Source organism: Gallus gallus, chromosome 2 (assembly GCF_016699485.2).
Source record: "Gallus gallus isolate bGalGal1 chromosome 2, bGalGal1.mat.broiler.GRCg7b, whole genome shotgun sequence".
NCBI classification, from domain to species: domain Eukaryota; kingdom Metazoa; phylum Chordata; class Aves; order Galliformes; family Phasianidae; genus Gallus; species Gallus gallus.
In genome coordinates, this window is record NC_052533.1 from 69,444,133 (window position 1) to 69,470,062 (window position 25,930).

General features: G+C 39.0%; 1 long non-coding RNA gene across 2 annotated transcripts in view; it reads right to left on the reverse strand.

Annotated features, from left to right (window-relative positions):
- LOC121109749 overlaps positions 1–25,293 on the reverse strand; it is an 88,573-nt gene extending 63,280 nt beyond the window's left edge. For both annotated transcript variants that reach the window (XR_005857417.1, XR_005857416.1), the window contains exons 1-2: positions 25,154–25,293; positions 21,505–25,031 (exon numbers count right to left, since the gene is read on the reverse strand). This is a non-coding gene — a long non-coding RNA (uncharacterized LOC121109749). The remainder of the gene's footprint in view (positions 1–21,504; positions 25,032–25,153) is intronic.
- Positions 25,294–25,930: the final 637 nt, after the last annotated feature.

Sequence of the window (25,930 nt, forward strand, 5' to 3'; positions counted from 1 at the left end):
GAGCCCTGCCCTAATGCTGGGTGTTCCTGGGTGAAGTTCACCAAGCAGCAGACCTGAAAACACACTATGAGCCAGTCTGGTCTCCACAGCCCATACCTCCAGGCTGCACCCAGCCAGCATAACCATAACCATGGAACCATTCTCTCTTGTAAGGACAGTTGTTTTCTTTACAGTGACAGAAATCAGACTAAACTCCTCTTTTTTTGTAGTGCAACCTCATATCTGTCTGAAGGAGTTGCTCACATAGTTGAAATGGCTCGCTCCACAAAGGTCTCAGATAATGCTTTGTGTCAATGTTATTTCCCCACTCTCACTTCTGGCACAGTTTAGCAGTGGCGCAGAGTATCTTGAGGACAGCTTTTCCCAAGGACAGTCTCCCAATGGTTCTGCACCCTCATGGCCACCGTGCCACTTCCTTACAGTGCTGCACCAGTCTCGGTCACATGTGCCATAAGGTAGCACAGTACTTATGGCATGGCTCACCATGGGTGAGGTGACTGAACCTAACCATAACTGCCACATTTGGGCACTTCACAGGTGATGAAATTTAATACCTTCCATTTAGAAACAAGACAGGAATTCTTTCCAGTGCTCAGCACCAAAACCAATTAATCAGGGCTTTGTAAATGACAGCGCAAAACTGGCATTAAACATGACTGATTTTTTGTTTTACTTCAGTGGTAGAGATTCCTAAATGTTTCAGTAGAAGTCTGCAGCACACATCAAAACATACATATCAACTTGCTTGGATCCCCACAGCCTGTCTTAATTCCCAGTGAGTCACTGGAAACATCCTGGTTGACTTAAATAGGTTTTTGATCCACCCCAGTCTCCACTGAAACAGACAAATTCTGTTGAATAACCAGCTCTCAGACTTTTTTACTTCATGCATCTATATGTCCTTAATTCTTTTTTTTTTTTTTTTTTTTTTTTTTTTTTTCTTCTATCAGCACCATTAACTTTTTGAAACAGTACTAAGAAATCTTTCGCTGGTCATAAACCATAATTTTAAATACTCTCTACAGACATCCAACTCTAAAGATAAATAGGTTTTGATTAAAAGAATGAGACATTTTTTGAAAGATCCATTAGAGATCCTAAATGTTCACAAATACCACAGCATCTTCTAGTTAACATTATTTTTCTTGATATTTTATTTTCATTTTTATGCCTTTTTTAGCTATTGATGTTATTTATATATTCTTCTCAAACCCAATAAACCATTAAATTAAGAATAATGACTGCCTGCCCACCGCATCCATGTGCAAAAGTAATATAAATTGACCCAAACCAGTCTGTAGAGTGTTCTGTGTCCATGAAATGAAAATCTATGCTGTAAAAGTTGGACCTTTCTATTCTAAAGCACTCAGAGGACTCTACATGTATTATCTGCACTTGCTTGGTACAAAGCATTACAATCAAGAAATAGGCAAGAAAATTAGTTCCTGAACACTGATCAACCTTTGCACTTAGTTTAACCTTTTTTTTTTTTTTTTTTTTCTGAGCAGAAATTTGCCATATTTCATGATATAGCAAGAAACAGAACATTTTATTCCATTGCTATTGTAATCCCTAAACCAGTCCTTCACTTTTCAAACATAACAGTAATCATTTTCAATAATGTGAATATTTTATATACTAATGTAAAATTTTTATCTTCTTAGGATTATATCCCCTTCTAACAGCAAATTTTAAAAGTCCAGTGCAATCTTTCGCATCCTAAGTCAAAAATACAGATACATGCGTTTGAACTGTGATGGTCATTAATGACGTTTGGGGAGGAAACAGCAAATATGGTCTGACTAATGTCTCTGCTTACTCCTCTGTGGTGTTTCTGAGATGCTCTGAAGTCTAGGGTAGCAAAGCAGAGCTTGAAAAGTGGGCACATGAGAACCTAATGAGGTTTAACAAGGCCTAGAGCAGTGTTGCACTTGGGTTGAAGAAATCCCAGATATGAGTACAGACTGGGAGCAGAACTCATTGGGAATAATCTTGTGGAGAAGGACCTGGAGATCCTGATGGATGAAGTGCTGGACATGAGCCAACAGTGTGAGCTTGCAGCCTGGAAGGCTGACAGTATCCTGGGCTGCATCAAAAGAAAGGCAGCCAGCAGGGGGATTGTCCCTCTTCTCTGCCCTCGGGCGCCACATCTGGTGTATTGTGTTCGGGCCTGGGGCCCCCAGAACAGGAAAGATGTGGAGCTGTTGGAGCAGGTCCAAAGGAGGGCCTCAAAGATGAACACAGTGCTGGAGCACCTCTCTTTTGAAGAAAGGCTGAGGGAGTTGGGCTTGTTCAGGAGAAGGGAATGCTCTGGGGAGATCTCATTGCAGCCTTCCAGTAATTGGTGAGAACTTATAAGCAGGAGGGGCACTGACTTTTTACATGGCCTGATAGTGATAGGACTAGCATAAATAGCTCTAAACTAACAGAGAGTAGATTTAGGTTAGATGATAGGAAGGATTTACTCAGAAGGTGGTGAGGCACTGGCACAGGGTACCCAGAGAGGCTGTGGATGCCCCATCCCTGGAGGCATTTAAGGCCAGGTTCAGTGGGCCCCTTGGCAACATAGATTCTATGATTCTAAGGCCTTTGACATCAGCATTCTCTAAATAACAAGATTAATTCATTTTAATTAAAACTCTTCAGAAAACTGCTGCATCCTATAATTGTTGGTGATCTGCTCTGTCAAGGCCAAGGTGATGTCACATTTGTATCATATTGGATGATACTGCTGTTTTTCATGCAGGATATTGCATCTCCTTCAATGCTGTGCTTTTCATGTAATGAAAACATGAACTGTTACCTATAAAATTATTTGTAGTTTATTATTTTTTCCTTTTGCAAGTTCTTTCTGAACTTGCAGTTTTCTGCAAGTAAGCAGACTCATTTCTTTCTTAAACACATTTCCCTCTGATGTGTTCGTGGTTAAATTGCGTCACCCAGTACCTGATCATAACTGCACTGTAACTGGAACTAAAAGGCTGTACAATTACAAATTTGACGGCAATGGTTTTATGTTCTCCTGCAATCAGTCAGATGCACTTACTGTTTTGTGTAAACAACAATCAGCAGCTCCCACTCATAAATGAATTCACCTGAAGATCCAGATACTCACCTACATCCAGACTGGAGGCGTACAGGCAAATTCTTAATATGCATTGAAGTTTTCCATGCAGAAAAGTTGTTTAAGAAATTTTACACTTTTTTATTCAAACTATTTGATATGTACACTTCATTCCAAAATTATATTTTAAGAATGTACAAGAATTCTTTTCAATTTCAAATTTAAGCTCTAATTTTTATTGTTAAACTTTGGATTTATACTCTATCTTTTCATTCCTCATCTGACTGGAAGAAAAAGTGGGGGGGAAGAATAACAGGATGAAAAAACTGCCTCTGTCATACTACTACTTTATGTATTTATTTGTTTCTATGTTTAAAACTGTTTTTCAGGTTTACTTGGCTAGAAACTAGCAAGAAGGGAAAGGAACTTTTCATCTTTCTCCTTCTTCCTTGCTCCCTTCAATATTCTTTATTGATGTCAGGAGACTTCCAGAAGACTTAGGCAAAAGAGTGATATTGGTTTTGTGAAAAGTCATAATGTGGCCTGGAATTCCTTATGACAACATTTTTAAGTGGAAAACAGTGAGAAACATGGCAATGCATAGTGCTCATTTCTGCCTGAAAACAAAAGCATATATGTCAAATAACAGCTGTTAGCAGTTGTCATAAGCATCGTCAAAGTCATATATAGTCAAGCATATGACTGTGAAATTCTGCCAAATTATGTGTACTCAACTATGTAAAAAAAAAAAAAAAAAAAAAAAAACAGCATTGTTATGAGTATACACAACAGCCACAAATAGAAGCAGTGTCACATTATTTTTTTTATATATAAGAATATCATGGACACTTAATGAAAATTTGGTCTTCCAATTGAGAAAGTTTAAACTTAGGCATAACTGTCATGTTAACTGCTAGATTTTGTTTGTGTAGATTATAAAATATTAGTTAAGAATAGGGCAAGGCAAGCAATAGGCTTATTAAAGAGCTGTGTTTTGTTTTTCCATGCAAAAAATTGTTGCTTATTTGCATATATATTGTGTACAGAAGAGCACAGTTGCTTCTAGCAAATAGTAAATGTGTGTCTCAGTATGCCAAAGTATGATGCGCCATGCTTTTATAGTAAAATGTGTAATTGCAGACAATTGCAACCTGTGGTATACAGCTCAGTGCATCACAACTGAGCTATCTCTTGCACATACCAGCAAATGTGTATCAGTCCTCTATGCTCTTCCCGAGCACAGAAAAGAAAACTAAAACCCTTTAATCTATTATCAATACACATTCAGTATATATTTTTTAATTTTTAATCTCCATCTCATGTATGCATAGCAACTGCCAAAGGGAAGAGAGTTCTGTTCCTTATCCTGCTACTGTCCTGACTATTTGACCTTAGTCATACTGGAGTATCTCTGTTACTTAATTGGTTCTTCTGCATCATGTGCATAAATAAAACTATTTGCCTTTTAGGTCTTAGGTAGACCTGAGCTTATCTTTTTTCACTCTGGCAGAAAGTTACTAAAAAAGAAAAGAAATTATTATTATTTTTCAAATTTCGCATTGATACTTTACAAAGCTGGTAGAGTAACTGGGCTCAAAATTAATTCATTAGATTATGTTTTACCTGGTAGCTACAAATAACTCTTAAATGATAATAAACTTTTTTTTGAAGACCAGAAATATTTTTCCCTTTTGTTCATCCAATGACAAGATGAACCCCACCATTTAAGAAAGACTTTTTTTTCTTTCTTAATACTACTTTCTAGGACCTTCCTTTGACTACTGAAAAAAGGGGTTAGTTTGAAAGTTTCATACAAGATAAGCAGGATCACGAAGCATTGATCAAAGCGTACAGAATCTGCCTGGAAATTAAGACAATGGAAATCAATGACCATTATAGGTGTAATTTATATAAAAAATAACCTTTTTTTTTTTTTTTTTCCTCATAGATACTTTCCTAAATGGACATATCGACTTCTGCATGATCATCTGTAGACTAAGGAACCAAGGAACCAGCCAGTACAGTGGTGACGATATGCCCCTGAGCACCCTGTAGTGCAGTCTCACCTGAAATACAGCCAGACAAAATACCTGTCCAAAACTGCCTGTGATATTCAAGAAATAGGCAACTACAAAGGGCAAGGAAACAAGACATAACATGTTGAGACTAGACAATAAGAACAGAACATATGTATCTAGATAGATTTTGTGTTCTATACGGAATGGTAAGACAGATAAGGGGCTAGTACAATTACTGTTACTTAACACACAAATTTTCATTTTGAAATGCAAAATGCCAAACCTGGCATTGCTCTTGTAAATCAATTATACCTCATTGTCAGTTCTGTGATTGTGGACATGTAGAAACAGTCTTCAAAGGAAGATATCACTTCAAATGCAGTGTATGTACAACAAAAATTAAATCTTCTATCTTGATTTGCTTATGTTGTTTTTCCTCCTTATGGTCCTCAGCAAAGCAGCAGCATCTCCTCTTAAGATAAGTCAGCTCTGTCACTCAGCCCTCGTTTTTGTGAAAACTGTCAAAGAATTTCCAAGAGTGAACTCCAGAAGGTAGGAATACACTATGTTGTTTTTTTTTTCTGTACATTTACTAAGTGCAGAAAGAGTATGCTGTGTAAAATAATATGAAGTTATGCACAAAAATAATGCGTACCAACTGGACAAAAAGGAAAATGAGCTCACGCTGTAATAGTGATTTCACGTGTGCTTAGTCCAAGCTATGATCACAATACAAGCTGAGATTATAAGAAAATATATCCATAAATAATAGGAAATATATTTTCAATTGCTGTTGAGAAATATATGGCAGGAGATTGCTGAAAACTGTCCTGGGAAGAATGGACACTGTTCACATAATTTAAAGCTGTTCAATAAGTTGTGCTGGAATGCCCATCAAGAATCAGAGGCAATACCTTTCACCTTCATCACTTCTCATGCACAACAAAGGGAAGACATTCTCAAAATGATCCACAAAGTGACAATATCCATTTGGGTATATCTTAGGACTGTATTAGCAAAAAAAGACCTTCAACAGATAAATTTGCACAAATTTATACTGCTTTGTAAAGTATTTATCCTCACCATGGAAAGAGGTACCTAACCTAGTTATAATGCATGTCAGTTATCAAAGCAAACCCATATTTTTCAGGCTACAGTACTGGTTATTTTTGTCATAATGATGTATATTATGGCTCCTTTAAGCTACAAGGCATTGTATCGAGCAGAACTTCATGTGGCAACCTTGTTGGATCTCCCAGACTGCTGAAGTAAAAAGGATTTATTCTAGCTGTTGATACAGAGATTATAGTTACAGTTCAGTAACTCTGATTCTATCTTACAGAAGTGAATGAAGTATATCAGTACAAAACAGGGTGGCTTTGTTGCTATATCACAGCCATATTACTTAGAGGAAACAATGAGGTGGCATAAGAATTGTGAAGGTTTAATTTAAACATCAATTATTTAGCATTGCATCCCTTAAACTTGTTTTGCACAGGACTTTATGGCAAAACTAGTGCTCAGTCTGATTCAAGTTGCTGGAGCATGATGAAAGTGATACAGCTGATCTTGCTTGTAAGCGAAATTGTTAATAGGTGTACATTTAATGCAACTAGGTTTGATCCATATAAAGGGCTGAAGCCTTGTAAATTCACTTGGGACTAAGAGTCAGTCCTTAAGTAAAACTTTTCTGTAACTTCAACTTATAACTTCAAAACACTCTCAGGCAGTGTTGCTTGAAGGTGTGGATTCTGTTACCAGCTTTCTTTCCTCAATCTATCAGATGAGTAACTTAACCTCTGTATGTATAATTTCCTTATTCTTTACTAAAATAATAACAATGTCATTCCCTTTGCTTCAAGCCTTACAAATTTGGGATGTGGCTTTAATACCACTGCTGACTTGCATTAAATGCAGTGAGATGCCTTCCAAGACAACTACCTCCTAGAGCATTACTTGCCTCCTGCAGAACTAAATCACAGAAAGAATGTGTCCCCAGCTCAGTAGGCTGAGGTGCTTTCAGACATGCCAGCAGTTGTCTTCTAGATAATGTTGGTCCATAATAGCAGCAATAGAGTAACTGCCCATGTCAAATGATTGAGTCACTGATGGATAAAGGCAAATGCAGTCAGGTGATGCATCCAATGTTTTGTTTTGTTTTGTTTTTGTACCAGGATTGATGCTCCCGTATATATGGGCTGCTGATTCACTTTGGAGACATTATCAGCTTGCCATAATTTGTCATTGCATATTCATTCTTGACATTCTGAAGGTAAGTGCCCACAGATGTTTTATCTTTTTTCTAACAACGCGCATGATCCCATGGCCAAGATCTCTGAATTCTTGCATTTAGCAGACATGAAGCTCTTTTACCTCACAGGAGAGGCTGTCTTCAACTCTCCTAAACAGTAATGACAATGTCATGGTGTAAATTTAATAAGGATCAGGAGAGTTAACTCATTTGTGTCAGTTGTGTTGCCGTGGTCTTAATGGCAACTTTACCAATGCCTTGTGGCCATATTCAGGTCACAATGGGTCCCATCAACTGTGGTTTCCACAGCCAAATTAACATTGTTTTTTGTGTCTTCTTTTGTCCGAAAAAATATGAGCTAGGTGATTGAAGTATCAGTGAGGATGCTGAAATGTTGTGCCATGCTACTAACATAGGCTGCTAGGGGAGAACAGAGGGTTCTGGAATGAATGTAAAAAAGGACTGCTGTGGAACATGACACAGAAAATGGGATCCTGTCTCTCATTGTCCTAGCTAGCATGCAGTGTGGATGCAACAAGTCTTGTTAGTGAAATACTGCACTTTGGCAAAGCAATGTATGAGTCAGTCTAGCTTGAACTGTTGACATGGAAACTACCCTCAAGAGTAGCATGTAACTACTCTAAATCTAAATAATTAAATTGCTCTTTCCTCTTTGTATCAAAGGAAAGTTGTTTCCTATTGTCAGACTGTTTCACAAGTGTCGCAGAAAATCCTGTGAGGGGTAACCTTTATGTTCACCCAAATTTCTCTCCTTTCTGCATCTGTTGTATGCAGGTTCTGCTGAGGCTCTTAAATGGACCTTAGGCTTGGAGGTAGTAAAAACGTCAGCAGAAGGTAATGAGAAGGTCTGCACCACTGCTGCTGCTTTGAGTGTACAATTGTTCTTGTAACAGCTGGAAGAAAACAACAAGCATATCAAAGAGACATGTTATGTCTCATTGCAAAATCTTGAGCAACTGAGACATTAGGCTTCAAAAATACAGACAACTAAATATATTTAAAGAGATGCTGTCAACTTGAAATCTAGTTAGTGTCTTAAAAGAAATAAGCTAAACATAATTTCAGGTACTCTGCATGCCCGAGTCCTCCAGCAGTTTTGCTTTTCCTGAAAGACACCAGCTCACTTCTTTGAGCAGATAAGACTAAGAACAATAGAAAGAGCAGTGCGAAGCACAGGACGTGAAGGAGATGTAAATTACTCTTCCCCTGATTTAACTGATTCTGAACATTCAGGGAAGAGAAAAGGAAGTAGTGAAAAGAAAATTATATATGTGACATTTATTGAGTAAACAAATGACTTTTCTTTTAGTTTATTGGACTTTGGATTAGATATTTTGCGGTCAACATTTTTAAGTGTCTGTTTTTCACATTAGCACGCATCACCCATATAGGATTATCCTGTTTACTTATAAAAACCACAAATAACTAGAGATTTTCCTTTTTCATTTTTTTTTCCATACCATAACTGTGATTTTCTCAAAATAATCTAAGAACTGTAACCTCAGCAAGGTAGTGCTATAAACACATTTTCATTTGGTAAGCATCATGTTTGACATACTCTTTATATCCATATAAAAGAAGTAGTTTCTGGCTTACCATTTATTTATTCACTAAACCTCACTTATAACTTACATGATTAATGATAGCTATAATTGTACTAGAGCATGAAAAAACCTCCCACAAATATGAAAACAAATAGATATAGTAAAGAGGATCTGATCCTTCCTTACATTTACTGTATTTCCATTTGATTTCCAACTTGAAGTTAAAACAGAATTCAACTAGTACCAGCAGAAACATCTTCCAAACTTGGAAGTTCCATATACAATAACTGCCCGCTCACCAGAACAATTTGAAAAGATGTCAGGGACCCTTAATTATTTAAGGTGACAGTTACTTTGAGACATCAAGCAGGTAAACTTAATTGTGTACCAAGTGAAGAAATATTTTATTCTTATTTTTTCCTTTCTCAAAGATGGAATGATGGAAGTGCTGTGGCCACACTGAGGTTTCTGCACCTGCCATGCAGTGCCTGCTCACCTGTTCCCCAGGTGAGTGGGAAGTCATATCTGAATGCTACTTGACTAGTGTCTTCCCCCTGCTTGCCACTTTGCCCCTTGATGTCCTTGAATGGTTTCTTATGGATCAAACAACCACCTCCAGGGCAATTAAATCAACTTACTGCATGTTATTTGTGCAATCCCAAGCTGTCTCTTTTCTTCAGTAAAAAAGGGTCCCACACATAGCCACCATCACTGAAGGAACTGATGCTAACGACCCCAGAAACCTTTGCAAGGAACATATTATAAAAAGTATTTACTGTCATGTCTTTCCTCTCCCTGCTTTAACCAAACTTTACAGAATTATCAAAAGCTCTCGCCTCAGGCTAAGGCTAAAGCAAGAGCAGAAGGTTGTCCTATGTATATCTTCTTTTTCTCAGCTTCAGTCATTACATTTGAAAAACAAAATTCTACCCTTTTGCCCTGAAATTATTAGTAATGCTGAACCATATATATTATCATCATGTACTTTACTGATCATGATTTAAAATTTATAGGAGAAAACTCCCTAAAGCCATCAAAACTGAAACTAAAAAAGTCTTCTAAAAAAGATCACAAATCAAAACAGCAGATGAGATAAGCAGATAGATAAGAGAAAAGGACAAAGTAGCAGACAGACAAATATTCCAGAAAAAGGAGGAGCTAGTTACTGTCTTTTGGCAAATCTGATTTTATTTCCATCCCGAAGATATCACTGCTTTGGGGAAGGAGAATATGTAATAGAAAGCATCCAAGGAAAGGTTTGAATTGTCAGAGTATTTGTTCTCATAAGGGAAAAAAAAAAGAAAAAAAAAAGAAAAAAAAAGGTTAAATTTATTCTCTTTGGAGAAAGGAAGACTTTGAGGTGACCTACTTATCTTCAGTGGACTTAGTTACTTGGCAACATATGAAATAAGACGGCAAACAGAATAAATGCATTTAAGAGCCAGCAAAGACATTTTTATAGACAAAGGGGTTAAATGATGTAGTTACAAAGCAGAGAGGTGAGGTTAAAATAAATCTAAAGGACACAGTCTTAGTGAGGCATGTGGCCTTTTCCTGACCAGCAATCTTTTATGTCCTTATGATAGGTTTATTAATTGAAATAAAAGAGAAAGTTTTATGTGTGCTGGCTCCAGTAGAAGTATGCAGTAAATGAAATGGTATGTTTAAATATGAAAAAGATGATTTTTGCAAAGCTTTTCTTTTTATTCATTCCTATATATTGTTTTCAGAAATGAGTGTGTGGTTTCCACTGACTAGAGGTAGGGTGGGGGACACCTTTTAAATGCACTAGGGCAGAGAAGTCTGTCTATATGCTGATTCTGCCTGCTTCCCATTACAGTTCTCTGCTGCCCATGGGCAGCATGGGCATGTCACTAGTCTAATGAAAGGCAACTGTGTGCTTTAGTGACTGCTAAGGACCCTGCGCTTTGGGAGAGCAAACTTCCGGCTGCTCAAGGAACTGCTGAGTGGGATCCCCTGGGAAACTGTCCTTATGGGCATGGGTACAGAACAGAGCTGGCAGCTCTTTAAGGACACCCTTCTGAGAGTGCAATGGCTCTCCATCCCCCAGCAGAAGAAGTTGAGCAGAGGAGACAGCTGACTACCGTGGCTGTGCAAGGACCTGCAGGTTAAACCAAGGGAAAAGAGGGAAATGCACAGGAAGTGGAAGCAGAGGTGTGTAGCCTGGGAGGAATACAGGGCTGTTGTCCGTGTGTGTAGAGACAGAATTAGGAAAGCCAAGGCACAGATGGAGTTGAACTTGGCAAGGGATGTGAAAGATAACAAGGAGTTCTACAGGTACGTAGTCAGGAGGAGGCAGGCCAAGAAGAGTGTTCCCCCTCTGATGAAAGGTAATGGGGAGCTGGCTTCCTCAGACATAGAAAAAGCTGAGTGTTGATGGTTTATGGGCTGGTTTGGCCCCGTTCTGTGACAAGGGTGGTGGAGGGATCTGCAGATCCATGCCTCTGGAAAAGGGAAACAGGGGACCTTGAATAATTAAAAACAGCGGTGATGATCTGAGGAGAAACAAACTAATATACAAAGTATGGTACCAGAATGCAAGATAACACCCTGTAATACAGTATAATTAGAACTAAAGCAAATAAACCAAATATAATGAGAGAGAGAGCATCCGAAAGGTGGAAAGGCCTCACCATAATGCTGAGGTGAGGCATGCAGTCAGGTTGAGAAGCAGGGAGGAGAGCCGAAAAAGGGAAAAAGAGAATGTCAGGTGACCTACCAAGGCCTTATATCTGTTCCCCCTGAACAGAAATGGTAACAGAACAGCAAACAGTCTTCTGGAGACTGTAGTAGTTCTTCTCTTCCTGGACAGGTACCCAGACCTGGAGCATTAACTCTTTAACTCCCAGTGCGCTACATGATGTTGTGATGTGGAATACCGATAACCAAAAATCATAAAACCATGACAGCTGAGGTACTCGGTGAGTGCTTTGCCTCAGTCTTCACAGGTGGTCAGGCTTCCCGTGTCTGCCAGGACCGTGAGCCTCTAGGTCAGGGTGTGGGGAGTGGTTTCTGTCCCACTGTAATGGTGGAACAAGTCTGAGTCCTCCTCATGAAATTGAATGTGTATAAGTACATGGGGCTGGATGATATCCATCCTAGGGTTCTGAGAGATATGGCTGATGTGGTTGCTGAGCTGCTCTCCATATTTAAAAAATCATGGCTGTCTGGTGAAGTCTCTGGTGAGACTTCACATTTTTGGTGAAGAATGCGGGCAAAAGCTGCTTTTTAGCTTTTTAGAGTGCTCTCGGAGAGCTTCATTGGGAAAGTTTATTTCTTTCACAGGTGCTCACTGAAAACTTGACCTTGAAAATCCAGGCAGACTGCCAGTATATTGAGATATTTTGTAAACTTTGAGCACTGCTATCTTACTTTAGTTAAGAAAAAAGAAAAAAAAAAAAAGATTCTGCTTTCTGTTTTAAATCAGTTTGTAGAGAGAGCTGCTAATTTCACAGAACTTGTGATTTTGAAGCAGGTTCCCAGTCTATCTTTCGAATCCTTTATGGATTGTTTGAATGCTCATCTGATCACGTTGTTAATCTTCCCGAATGCACTGTTTGTCATTGTAATTATTTCACTCAGTATCTGTATTTTTAATATTATGAAGAAGAAGCCTTCCCCAAAGCCGGACAATACTGAGTGGCAGGAGTGTGGAGAGGCTTGAGAGAGACTTTAGAGAAATGGACATGTTCAGTGTCATGGAACTTTACTCCTGAACACCTAAAAGATCCTGAGAGCCTAAATAGATATTTGAGACAGGGATGTTGTGGCTTAGGCAGATCTGAGGAGGCACAAATGATTTGGGGCCTGGCTAATGCTTATCAGGCCTTATTTAATACTATCCCAGAGAAGGAGAGAGTTTCTGAAATTGAGAGGGAGAGTCTCCGTGCTGAAAGAGAAAGTCTCCCGGAGACAGTATTAGATGAGTGAGAGAGTCTCCAAGCTGAAAAGGAGAGTTTCCAGGAGAGAGTCCGAGCTGTGAGGGAGAATCTTCAGGCCCAGGAAGAGAGTCTCCTAGTTGAGAAACAGAGTCTTCAAATCCAAAGAGAGAATCTTCAGTCTGAGCAAGACACCCTCCATTTCAAAAGAGACACCCTCCATTCTGAACTAAATACCCTCATAATTGAACGAGACAGACTCTGAGCTGAGCTGGAGAGTAAGAGCATTGGGACTGACCAACCTGATCAACCACAAGAGGCACGAGAATCTATGTCAGTTGCCCCTGTAAGAGAACGGAAAACAAAACGAATCTCGACTCAGAGCAGAAGGAAGAGGAGGAGAGAGATCCAGAGGAGCAGCTCCAAGTTCTAGGGGAACCACCCCTGAGTACAGGGGAGGGACCCTCAATAAGATCACGGTCACCAATGCCCAGGAGAGTAACAAGAAGTCCTGAAAGAGAAGGAGGTGAAAGAGACATCATTACCATTACTGATAGATCTTTGAAAATGAATGAAATCTGTGGTCTGAGAAAAGACTTCACATGCCACCCAAATGAGCCTACTGTTACTTGGTTACTTCGATGTTGGGACAGTGGGGCCAACAGTGTGCTGCTTGATAGTAGAGAGGCTCGTCAGCTCAGTGGCATTGCTAGGGACTCAGCCATTGACAGAGGTATTAGCACATGCCAGAACCAGGCCTTCACCCTCTGGAAGCAGATGCTGTTAGCTGTGAAAGAAAGATACTCCTTCAAAGATGACCTGATGCCTGAGAAAAGGAAATGGACTGATTGGGAAAAAGGCATCCGTTATTTGAGAGAACGCGCCGTGGTGGAAATGTTACATAGCCCCACTTTCGTTCCTGACGAGCCTGACCAAGAGCATGATCCTGAGAACGTCAGATGTACACCACATATATGGCATATATTCACAAAGACTGCACCAGAGAAGTATGCCAGTACATTTGCAGCAATGTATGACAGAGGGGGAGAAAGACCTTTTATAAATGAACGGATTAATAAACTCCAAGACTTCGAGTTACATTTAATCCCTCTACGCCAACCTGCATCATCCAACGTCTCAGCTATTAGACTGGCTATCAACAGGAGATGTCCTCCTGTTCAAGTAAGTGACAACAGTAAGACTAGGGTAGTTAAAGAGCAAATGCTCTAGTTCCAGGTACTTGTCTGGAAGAGAACTATGTTCCCCAGAAGACTGTTCGAGTACTGTTATCATTCCTGCGCAGGGGAACAGATATAAGGCCTGTAAGGCACATGACCGGGGGCTTTCTTCTTCTCATCATGCTCGCTTTCAGATCGTCTCGCTGCTGCTCCCAACTGCACACAAGGCTTCAGAATTAGTGTAAGGCCTTTAGCTCTCAGACAATCCTTCTCCCAATTATATTTGATTTTATTAACAATTATATTGAATCATATTGTATTATAGTGTGTTATCGTGCATTCCGATACTATATTTAGTAAATTAGTTTGTTTCTCCTCAGATCATTGCCGCTGTTTTTTTAATTATTCTTTTTTTTGGGGGGGGTCCCCTGTTTCCCTTTTCTGGAGGCGCGGATTTTACAAAAAAAATCCCTCCACCCCACTAGTCAGGGAACTGGGCTGGATCAGCCCGTAAACCATCAACACTGGGAAAAGGGAAACATTACTCCCATTTTTAAGAAAGGGAGAAAGGAAGACCCGGGGAACTACAGGCCAGTGAGCCCCACCTCTGTGCCTGGGACGATCATAGAGAAGATCCTCCTAGAAGCTATGTTAAGGCATATATGAGATAAAGAGGTGATTTGAGACAGCCAGCATGGCTTCACCAAGGGCAGATCTTGCCTGAACAATTTGGTGGCCTTCTACGATAGAGTGACAGCTTTGGTGGATGGGGGAAGGGTAATGGATGTCATCTACCTGGACTTCTGCAAAGCCTTTGACATGGTCCCTCACCACATCCTTCTCTCTAAATTGAAGGGGCATGGATTTGAAGAATGGACTGTTCGATGGATTAGAAATTGATTGTCTGGACACAGCCTAAGGGTTGTGATCAATGGTTCTGTGTCAGGGTGGAAGCCGGTCACAAGTGGTATCCCTCAGGGGTCGGTCTTGGGACAGGTGCTCTTCAACATCTTTATCAATGACACAGACGATGGCATCGTGTGTACCCTCAGCAAGTTTACAGATGACATCAAGCTGAGCTGTGCAGTCAATACATTGGAAGGAAGGGAAGCCATTCAGAGGGAGCTGGATAGGCTGGAGAAGTGGGCCCATGGAAATCTAATGAGGTTCAATAAGGCCAAGTGAAGGGTGCACTTGGGTTGGGGCAATCTCAGGTATTTGTACAAACTGGGGAAAGATCTCCTTGAGAGCAGCCCTACAGAGAAAGACTTGGGTGTCCTGGTAGACAAGAAGCTGTACATGAGCCAGTAGTATGCGCTTGCAGCCCGGAAGGCCAATTGTGTTCTGGGCTGCATTAAAAAAGGGGTGGCCAGCAGGGAGAGGGAGGTGATTGTCCCTCTCTACTCAGCTCTTGTGAGGCCCCATCTGGAGTACTACATCCAGGCCTGGGGCCCCAGTACAGGAAAGACGTGGAGCTCTTGGAGCAGATCCAGAGGAGGGCCACTCTCCTATGAGGAAAGGTTGAGGGAACTGCGCTTGTTTAGCTTGGAGAAGAGAAGGCTCCAGGGAGACCTCATTGTGGCCTTCTAATATTTGAAAGAAGAGGGAATTACTGTTTATGAGGGTGGATAGTGATAGGACAAGGGGGAATAGTTTTAAATTGAGACAGGAGAGGTTTAGGTTAGGTATTAGGAGGAATTTTTTCACACAGAGGGTGGTGACACACTGGAACAGGTTGCCCAAGGAGGTTGTGGATGCCCCATCCTTGGAGGCATTCAAGGCCAAGTTTGGATGTGGCTCTCGGCAGCCTGGTCTAGTGGTTGGCAACCCTGCACATAGCAGGGGGTTTGAAACTAGATGATCATTGTGGTCCCTTTCAACCCAGGCCATTCTATGATTTTATGATTCTATGACATCTAGGCACAGAACCATTTTTTAGTCTTTTGAAAACCCTCAGAGCCATGTCAGAAGTCTTTATGTCCTGTGAGAAAAATTAAGGAAGACTAAAGTATTTAAACAACAAAAATAACAAAGAATTTGAAGGTGGGAGAGCAGAGAGGACTGCTCAAAAGCTTCTTGACATCTTCTACATTTGGTGTGTTTAATTCTATTAAATGTTATCTGGACGACTCTGAAAAGCATCGTTGAAGAAGACCAAGTGAAAGTGAATCTTTGTGCGTTCTCTGAAAATATCTGTTTTAAAATATTTCCCATGGGAGAGCCAACGTGAGAAGGAAGGAGGCAATTCTGGAAGCAGGACCTGACAGAGACTGTGGACAACACGACAAAGGCCTGTGCTTGCATATGGGAGCCAGGATGGTACTGCCCTCAGCAAGGTCAAGAGGGCTTCAGGGTACCTCGCATGGGAATGTACAGCAGAAGGCAACATAGGAGAGCAGATGGTCCCACCCAGAAAGCCATGGCACTTCTGACAAGGGTTTGGCCGCTGGCCAAACTGCCTCATTTCCTTATATCTGATCTGGAAAAAGTTACTGTGTGCCCCTCAGCATGGCTGATAGGGGTGGCAGAAAGGTGTTGACCCAGTTCCACACAGATCAGATTGGTTCCCTGTGATTTTGGAAGGATAAAACTCCAAAGTGAGAACTGCAAGGCATGCATCTAGATAAAATAGTTCCCTATGTGTAAAGAAATGTACAGGCATACACACACACACACACACACACACATATATATACCTAGAGATGAGAAAGCAGGGGATTTAACATATCTCAGAAGCAGTTAAAATTATTTGTTTTTATCTACGAGGAAACTTCACCCATTTGTAGTTCTAAAAAATGTGGCTAGTTTTCAACCATATTTATTCTTTTATGTTATAAATTCCAAGCAGAGGGAGAGAGATCCTTAAAACTACAATTCTGTGAGTGTATAAACATGTTTCTAGATGAAATTTGATAAAATTAATCAAATTTAAAAATCACTGTAACATTAACATTTAGCAGAAAATTGCATTAAAAATGATAGTTACACTAGTGCTTTAAAATTATTTGGTTCTGATGTTTTTAACCATTTCAGTAATAACAGTTGAGGAGAACAGCTGCCTTGCATAGACTATTACCAAAGTCTAATATGAAACAACAAGAGAGATGCTACATCAATGAAATGAAAAATGCTAACAGAAAAATTAAATCATCAAATTCTATCCTTCATTCCCTTTTACCTCCAAATCATACCAGATTGGTCTGTGATTTTTTTGACTGTTTAAAGCAAATTGCCACTGAAGAAAATGTATTGAAGAAGATGCAATACTCTGTTGTCCTGTCACAAGGGAACAGAGGACTGGCAAATAATCACTGCTGTCTTATTGATCAACAGTTTGAAAGATAAGAGAAATAATGTAGTGTAACACTCCTAAAAAGCAAACAAACAAGCAAACAGACCAAACACAACTAGGAGATACATGTTAATCTCAATTAGTTTAGCTTTGATTATCCAGAAGTCATATTGCTTGAAATGTGGACATATTGTTCCTCTCCCATTTCAAAACTCAGATAGAAACATATTTTGCTTACAGTGAACTGTAATTGCCTGAATTTTTCAAAGGACCCTTCAGTCAGCTAGAAAATAGGGGATAAGCTGTATTTAACAAATAGAAGCAGAAAATACACATCCAAAGAGGCATAATAGAGCTTTCACTGGCTCTTTGCTAGATGTCCAAGCTTTTGTTCCATGAGGGTCTTGCTTTAAATCTCTCCATGGAAATATGAAGAGATTATATACTCAGCTGAAAAAAAAAAATATAACTTCACAGATAATAATGAAGGTTATATCAACTAGTTAAGAAATTTTGCTACTTATGTTAACAGTAGCCTGTGATCCAAGGAAATCTCTCTTTTTTCTGTCAAAGTCCATTTTAGTGTTTGATTACTAGTCTGAAATATATGTGTATGTTTTGTAAGTGTAAAACCTATGTGAATGGCTTTGTTTCACTGCTGTTATTTATTTATTTTTTTCAGCACATCTTTTGTGGTAAATATCTTTCAACTGAGAGATTCTGTTTTATCCCTGAGCATGATGGCATTTTTGATAAAAATGCTAAAAAGACAAAATACTGAGATTGATCTTAAGTCCCCCAAAGGGTGAATTTTTTGATCAGTAGCAGAATGTGATAGCAAAAATCGATACAGATACACTGAAAAAACTGGCAGATATGACCTATTCTGTCTACCTATTAACACATCCAAATATAAACATCAAGAGCATTTTCTAATGTTTGGTATATGTTTGATATATTTTTATCTTAAAAAACTAGAAATGTAACTTCTAGCTCACAATATTTGTAATGTGAAATGAACATACATTATGACCCTTCTTCCATCTATTTATTGGTTACTAGAAAAGACATTTGCTTACACTGCATTGTAGGCATGTATGTAGATGGTAAATGTTGATAGATATTATAAACAAACAAACAAAAAACAAACAACAACAGCAGCAGCAGCAACAACAACAACAAACCTCACCCCACCTAATTTATAGAAATACTTCAACTATACCTAATCTTGTCTTGGAGGAAAGAATGAGGAAAAATTAGTGATAAGATTCTCTGCCCTAGCAAAATGTTTCAACACTATTTTTTTCACTTTCCAGAAAGAGAAACCAGCCAGAAAGAGAGATATTTTGGAATCAGTTCATGATGACATTTTATAGGAATGACAAGACTCTTTATAGTATCCTGTAGTTCACTCTGAAAGTAATGCCTCCTATTTATTTCCACGCTAACAACAACAAATAAAAGAGCATGATAACACTATTTGATAGAGCAAATTCTCAGCTACAAAATAACATTTTTCAATAGTCACCACCATTAGCTATGCATTTTCACCAGCAATGAATAACAGCCTGCATGCCATGCTGATAAACATCATTACCAGTGGAGGTCACCAGCTGTTTCACAGCTGCTATGGTTGCATAATTGTTAGGAAAATGTTGCTACAGTCTGTCTTTCATTGGTGTGAACAGACGGAAATTGGATGGTACTAAATCTGGACTATATTTTGGGTGTGGTAGGACAGTACAGCCAGATTTTACAATGTGTTCCCTGGTCTTCAAATTGACATAGGGCCTGGCATTATTGTGTTGAAAGAGAAAGGTGGTTTTCTTCTCTGGCCTGACTCTAGAAGTTTGAGTCTTCAGCTTAGCCAGCATTTGTATGGGTTCCAGGAAATCCAGAAGGATCCCAAAAGACAGTGCACATCACTTTGCCTGCTGAAGGTACTTCTTCTTCAGTAGGGAATTCACATGTTGCTACTCAGTGGACTGCCAGCTTTGTAGTGGTGATACCGCATCTCATCTCTGGTAATGATGCAATTCAGGAGCCTTGTGTTTGTTCAGTAGGTCCTGAAAAAATTGCACACAGTGTTCTCTCTGTTCATGTGTGAGCATTCATAGGACTCACCTGGTGCAAACTTTGCAATGTTCTAACATTGCCACTATTGCTTCCATCACAGTGAAGGCAATATTCATGTCTGTACACAGTTCCTTGGTCGTAATCTGCTGATTCATGCAGATGCATTGATCAAGATGCTCTTCATTCCATGGTGGTATGGCTGTAGAGGCTGAACCTTCCCACCAACATTCCATTACATTTTGTTGATGTCTGACAGATGGTAGCAGAGGGGCAGTGTGACAAAATGGTGTCTGACATAGAAGTCCATATGCAGCAAAGGAGTGTCACTGGATTCCTCCATGTGGAAAATATGGCACACATTGACATTCATCAATACTTGCTGAACATTGGTGGAGACCAAACAGTGGATGTGAGCACAGTGAGGAAGTGGATGGTGCAGTTCAGGAGTGGCAACAGTGACAGTGGATGATCTCCACTAGTACAGATAGTTAGGAGCATGGCATGCAGGTTCTTGTTCATCGCTGGCAAAAATGCATAGCTAATGGTAGTAACTGATTTCTAGCTGAGAAGTTGATCTATCAAATAGTGTTATTGTGCTCTTTGTATTTTTTGGTAGTTTTCATGGAAATAAATAGGAAGCATTGCTTTTGGAGAGACCTGTGTAGATCATGAGATTCTCAAATAGTGGGAATGCATCACAGTTGCTACAGTAAGAAGAAACTGCTTGTCTTCTGATGTATATTTATAATGCTGACAGTAGTAGTGTCCTTTTTCATCTCAAGACACCATAAATGACTCAGGGAAGAAAAATATATTTTCATAATCATTCGCAGATGGCCCTTACCCAAAACTCTAAATTCCCCTGATGTTTGCAATATGCAGAATCTCACTTTAGATCTTCATTTTGCTCAGTGGTTTATAAGCATCACAGATTTTAAGTTTCAGGTTTGGATTCTGAATAAATGTTTTTAACAGTAAAGCCATCATTTCTCCCTTCAGCATACATATCAGTTCTTAGCGTAGCCTGCAGCTCTGAGTTAAAAGGAACTGTGCCTTACATAGGAAAGTTATCTTTGTTTTTAAAGAATGGCAGATAAAGAGGGCAAATAAGCTCCCAGTCAGGTGCTGCTGAATCTAGATATCCTTCATAATAGCTATGTCTAATTACATGTTACCGACTAATCCAACAAGCTGCCCTCACAAGCGCTTCTGGCAGTAACTTTGTTATTAATTTATATGTTAATTTTCCAGTGATGTTGAAATTTGTAGCCAAAATTTTCTAACAATACTTTTCCTTAAGCAATTTTCCAATTTTAGAATCTGTGACTTCATTAAATTTGTAATTTACTGTACTGACATTTGTCCTAAAATTGAGATTCCTTCTGAATTTTTTTTTCTGATTCCTAACATTTCAAATCCATTTAGAAAATATATTTAATAAGAATAAACTAAGAAAAGAAATATAATCTTTAATACTGTCTTTCAATTTCTAATACTGCTAGACTTTCTATTCTATATGTCTAAATTTTTAATTTTCAGCTTTGACTCAACTTTGCATTCTAATTTTAACTTTTCTTAATTAAAATCTAAGAGATTATCTGGGAGCTTGGAAAGAATATGAGCAAATATAAATATGATAATTATGAGGATGCTGTCATAAATAGAAATTGAGGCTGATAGTCCCAGTGCTAATTTAGACTGACTTTGGACAACTTTCTAACATTGACAAGGACTAATTTTTTTTAGTCTCAGGTGTTTGGTACAGGAATTTCAACAGGTGTTGACAGTTCCTTCTTCATACATTGCAAAGTTATTTTCAGCATCGTGTCAGAAGATATAGTGCCAGCATCAAACTTTTAGCTGGCAGCTCCGGTAGTTTAGTGCAGAAGTCCTTAGTTCAACCACAGCAGAAAACATGTACTTTTGGAAAACATGATGGTAAACCAGTGATTTACCTGAGTCTGAAACATGTCTGAAATCTCACTTGGAGGCAAAAATGATACTAAGAAATAATTCTCATAATCACACCCAACCCAAGAGAAGGCTCACAGTCTAGAGAGCTTTAAAACCACTTGAGCTTTTGCTTCCTCTGAGTAACCTTCTCTGATCAACCGGCTAGGAGGTGCTGTAGTGCTTTGTCCTGACCACTACAAGGACTTACCCTCAGACACTGCTCTTCTGTTCCATCTCTTGTTCCAACTGGAAGCACACTTGCCTTACAGAAAGAGAAATAACAGATTTAAGCAATCTTTTATTCTAAAGTCTGAGGAGGTCACAATAAAACACTTTGAGTACTTTCCTGTAATTTGAGAATTAGGAAATTCTAATAAGTAGAGCTTCATAGGACTCTTACCTAAAATTTCATTCTTCCTCAACAGTAGAAAAAAGGTATAACGTGAAATAGAATGACACCGTGCAATTTAATATGTGTCTGTCTTCATCATTTTGTTTGCCTGTCACGTTTGAGGTTTTTGTTTGTTTGTTTGTTTTGCACTATTTTTCCCCTGAGTTTTATTGTAAATAAGTGTTTAGCAGTAAAGTGCATACTCAACCATGGATCAATTTCGCTAGGCAAAAGCTTATTATATTAAACATTGCAAACTGTGCAGAAGAGACAGTTGATAAGCAATATCTTACGTATGATCACTGCAAAACAGGCATATGAAAGAACAATAATGTACTGAAGGTAGTCAGAGAAAACAGCCATTTTTCAATAAACTGAGTATTTTCTTCTTTCAGGTGGCACCCTCTTCTGATACTCAGTATAGGCTATTGCTCAGAACTGACAACAGGTTTCCATTAACAAACTAGTTTATGTCACCATCATTGTAGTCAAAGACGTCTTTTCTACCTCTAGAGAGCCTCCTGCTACAGATTTATGATGGGAAGAGTGATGAAGAGAGGAAACAATCAAGTCTACAAAGCCAAAATGGTGAATGAGAAATGGTAACAGAAGGCAGAATGGAAACCTGAAGCTTCCTCAGTCTCCTTTTGCTATGGCTTCCTGAAACGGTGCTGTGAATGTAACATGGAATCAAGATCAGATGAACTGCCCTTATAAAACGCATCACTTGTTCAACCCTGGATTCCTGAAATGCACCTAGGCCTTATCTGGGAAAAACAAATACCAGGAAAAATAGCTCTAATGTCATGAGGCTATTTTAGATCAAGACTCCTTGTTTTCTAAGCCACTTTCATCCTGTTCCTATATTGTTCATCACTTTCTTTTCTATTGTTACAGAGATACTGTGTGCTGACAGCAATTGGATCCCTTGTCTGAGTTTGAAAAATCAAGAGTGCAACACTTGTTTTTTTTTAACTTCAGTAAGCACTTGTATTTAATACTCTGCCACTGTGAGTGATTAAAAAGCTAGACTGAGTAAGGGTTAAAGGTACACCACCACAGACAGCAACTATTTGGATTTCATTTGTCTTGTGTTTGTTCTCACCCTTTGAATGCTGGTATCACCAGGAGAGGACACCTGTGTTTACATAAAAGAATAAATAAGAAATGTGCAGAATATCAGGGCTTTTTACATCAGTCATCATTGTATTCCTCTAGCAAGCAGCAAGTAACAAATGAGTTGTGCAGTGCTTTAGTTTGCTGCTTTTTTCCTATGAGTATGCCTCAGCTTCTGAGACTGCACTGCTGCAGCAGTCGGTGGGCTCCTGAATGACAGGCAACAAGAAAACTGACAAAGCATTGAGAATGCTCTCTGCTGTTTATTATGAGGATGTCTGCAGAAACAGAAAAAATGAAGGTTTTGACCTTACCATTTGACTTACTTGCTCTGAGCAGGTTGCAATTACAGGCCACCTATCATTTCTCTATATACAAAAATACAGAGCACAAGTGAAAATGCAGTTAATGAGAGCTTAGAAGCAGATGTTGTCTTTTCCCGGCTACTGCAGTGCAAGAGGTAATAAATACCAAGAGCTCTTTACTTTCATGCTAGGGCTGCAAAGCACACTCTTTACTATCCATCTTGTGTGTTATGTTGGAGGCAGGCATGCCAGGAAAATTAAAGTATGATAAAGGTTAATTTATAACAAGAAGCAGAGATATCTCTCTTCCCCTACACTGCTAAAAAAGAGTAGATTGTGGTTCTGACTGTGGTGAGTTATGTTGGCAAAGTTTTCACCCTGGCTCTTACTACCAGGGCTAGAATAATCCTCAGAAATGTATGTTTTGGATGGCTATATATTTTGGATGGTCCCACCTCTGAACAGATAAAAAATCAAGCTTGGGATTCTGTATTATCAAGACAGTAACAGTAAGTATCTGGATTGCATTTTGCATGTACTGCTACAGGAGTAAATCCAAATGTGTAGGTTTTTTTCTGAATAAAAATGAAAATAGATTAATTTCCCCCAAAATAAAAGATAAACAGCTTAAACAGCAATGTTTTCATCAAAAGTTATACCAGAGATGCAGGTTCATGATAGATTGTTGTCTTGCTCAATTGGCTGTTAAAGGCATGAGGACCTTTCCATGATTCTAATTCCATGCCTGTCTTCAGACAGATACTCTAGGGCTTCCATTGAATCAGTTTTCCTGATATGTCTGGTTTTCTTCTATACTTCTTTTTCTTTTTATCAGAAAAAGAAAAGTATTAAAAGCCTACTTTAAAAATATTGTTTCACATCAACAGTGAAGTAATCCATGCAATTATGACATTTTCTGTACTTGATGTGGCAACCTCTATTTACAGATTATTATTTCTACAGGACATAGTGTGTCTGTGAGGAAACTTAACAAATGGAGACAAATTACATAATTACAGAATCACAAATTTAAAATAAATTTTCAAGAATATGGTCTATATCTCATCAACAAAATCAAAGAATCATAGAATCATAGAATAGTTTAGGTTGGAAGAGACCTTTAAGATCATGTAGTTCCAACCCCCCTCCTATAGGCAGGATCACCTCCCACTAGACCAGGTTGCTCAAAGCCCCATCCAACCTGGCCTTGAATGCTTCCAGGGTGCAGCATCAACGGCTTCTCTGGGAAACCTGTTCCAGTGTCTCATCACCCTCACAGTAAAGAATTTCTTCCTAATATGTAGTCTAAATCTACCCTCTTCCAGTTCTGGAAGTAAATAACAGAATTTGGGATGAGGCAAATGCTATTTGACAGCATATAGAGAACACACTTGATCTTTATATGTAATCCTTTCTCAAGCCAGACTACATTCAGCAGCTCTTGAGAACAAAATTGTTGCTTAAATTAATGGCATAGATATACATAGAAGACTAGATCACCAACAAAGTAAACATATACAAATACATAGATATGCATAGAAGACTAGATCACCAACAAAGTAAACATGTACAAAAGTAGAATCCTGTCAGATGGTGGTCCTGGATACAGTCAACAGACTTGAGGTGGTGAGAAGTTAAAAGAAATATCAGTAACAATTACAATCTTCTTAAACAACTGCAGTACATAAGTATCTTTGCCTATTTTCTATAAATGCAGAAATGGTAAGTCCATTTTTATGAATAATAAATATGCTACTTAGTTATGTACTTCAGAATGTGCTCCAAAACTAAATTCTATGAAAATAATACTTAGTCAGTAGAAGAGAATTTGTTGCATTCTTCTGCAAGTGGAATTTTAGCTAGCTGGAATCTTCCTCCACAACCCAGCTCTGGTAGGACCAGTCATCCACGTTCAGTATTAAACTACAAGAAAAGGCAGAAGAAGGATCACTGCTCTTCAGGTCCCCTTAGAAGGAACTCCATGTCCCAAAGGGAGTATAAGCTTTGAGCAGCAAACAGCACCCTCCAAACAGGCCACTGCTTACCTCTAGGGAGAAAGCTACTGTGGGCACACTGGGAATGAGCCTTAAGTGCCAGACCAAGTCTAGATGGGATGCAGGAGTGAACACCCTGTGCTTCAGAGTTCAGCTGAGAACAGTTCTGTGATTGTATGTGGAGAAACACTGTACACAGTCATCTCAAACTGCTTAAATACAGCTCTGATAAGCATTGCTTCATACATGCAGTCACCATGACACAATGCTAGCATTTTCCCTTTCTTTCTCTATATTCATAAGCCCTTAACCCTCTGTGCTGGTGCACTCTTCCCCCCACCCAGCCTGGTCTTACACTAAAAGCCTAGTGCATATAGTGAGGTGCAAACATTGTATGACTATGAGTCAATCATTGTATCCCACAAATAGCAAGCAGCCTAAGAACCATTTTGAGTGTTGCCCTTGCAAGCAGCTGCCCATACACTAGAATCTCCCCTTGAGTAGGGTCACTGCTTGAGGTTACTCAACATCATCACAGGATGTGATGATGCCTATTTTATATCACTAAGTACATTTTTACCTTCCTTTTGTGAGTGAAGTGCTTTAGACTCCATTTGTGACACAATCCTCATTTCTCCTTCTTTCCTCGTTTTGTTTGGAAACTATCTTCCTCCCACTGAAGTTCCCCTTTCTTAATATGTAAATGCAATAGAAGTGTGCACAAGTAAAGCAGCAAAACAGCTAAGGAAGCAAACCGTATTGCTGTTATTTCATGTTTCCCATTAATTCAAATGACAGTTTTATTGCAAATCAATGTATTGTACTGAA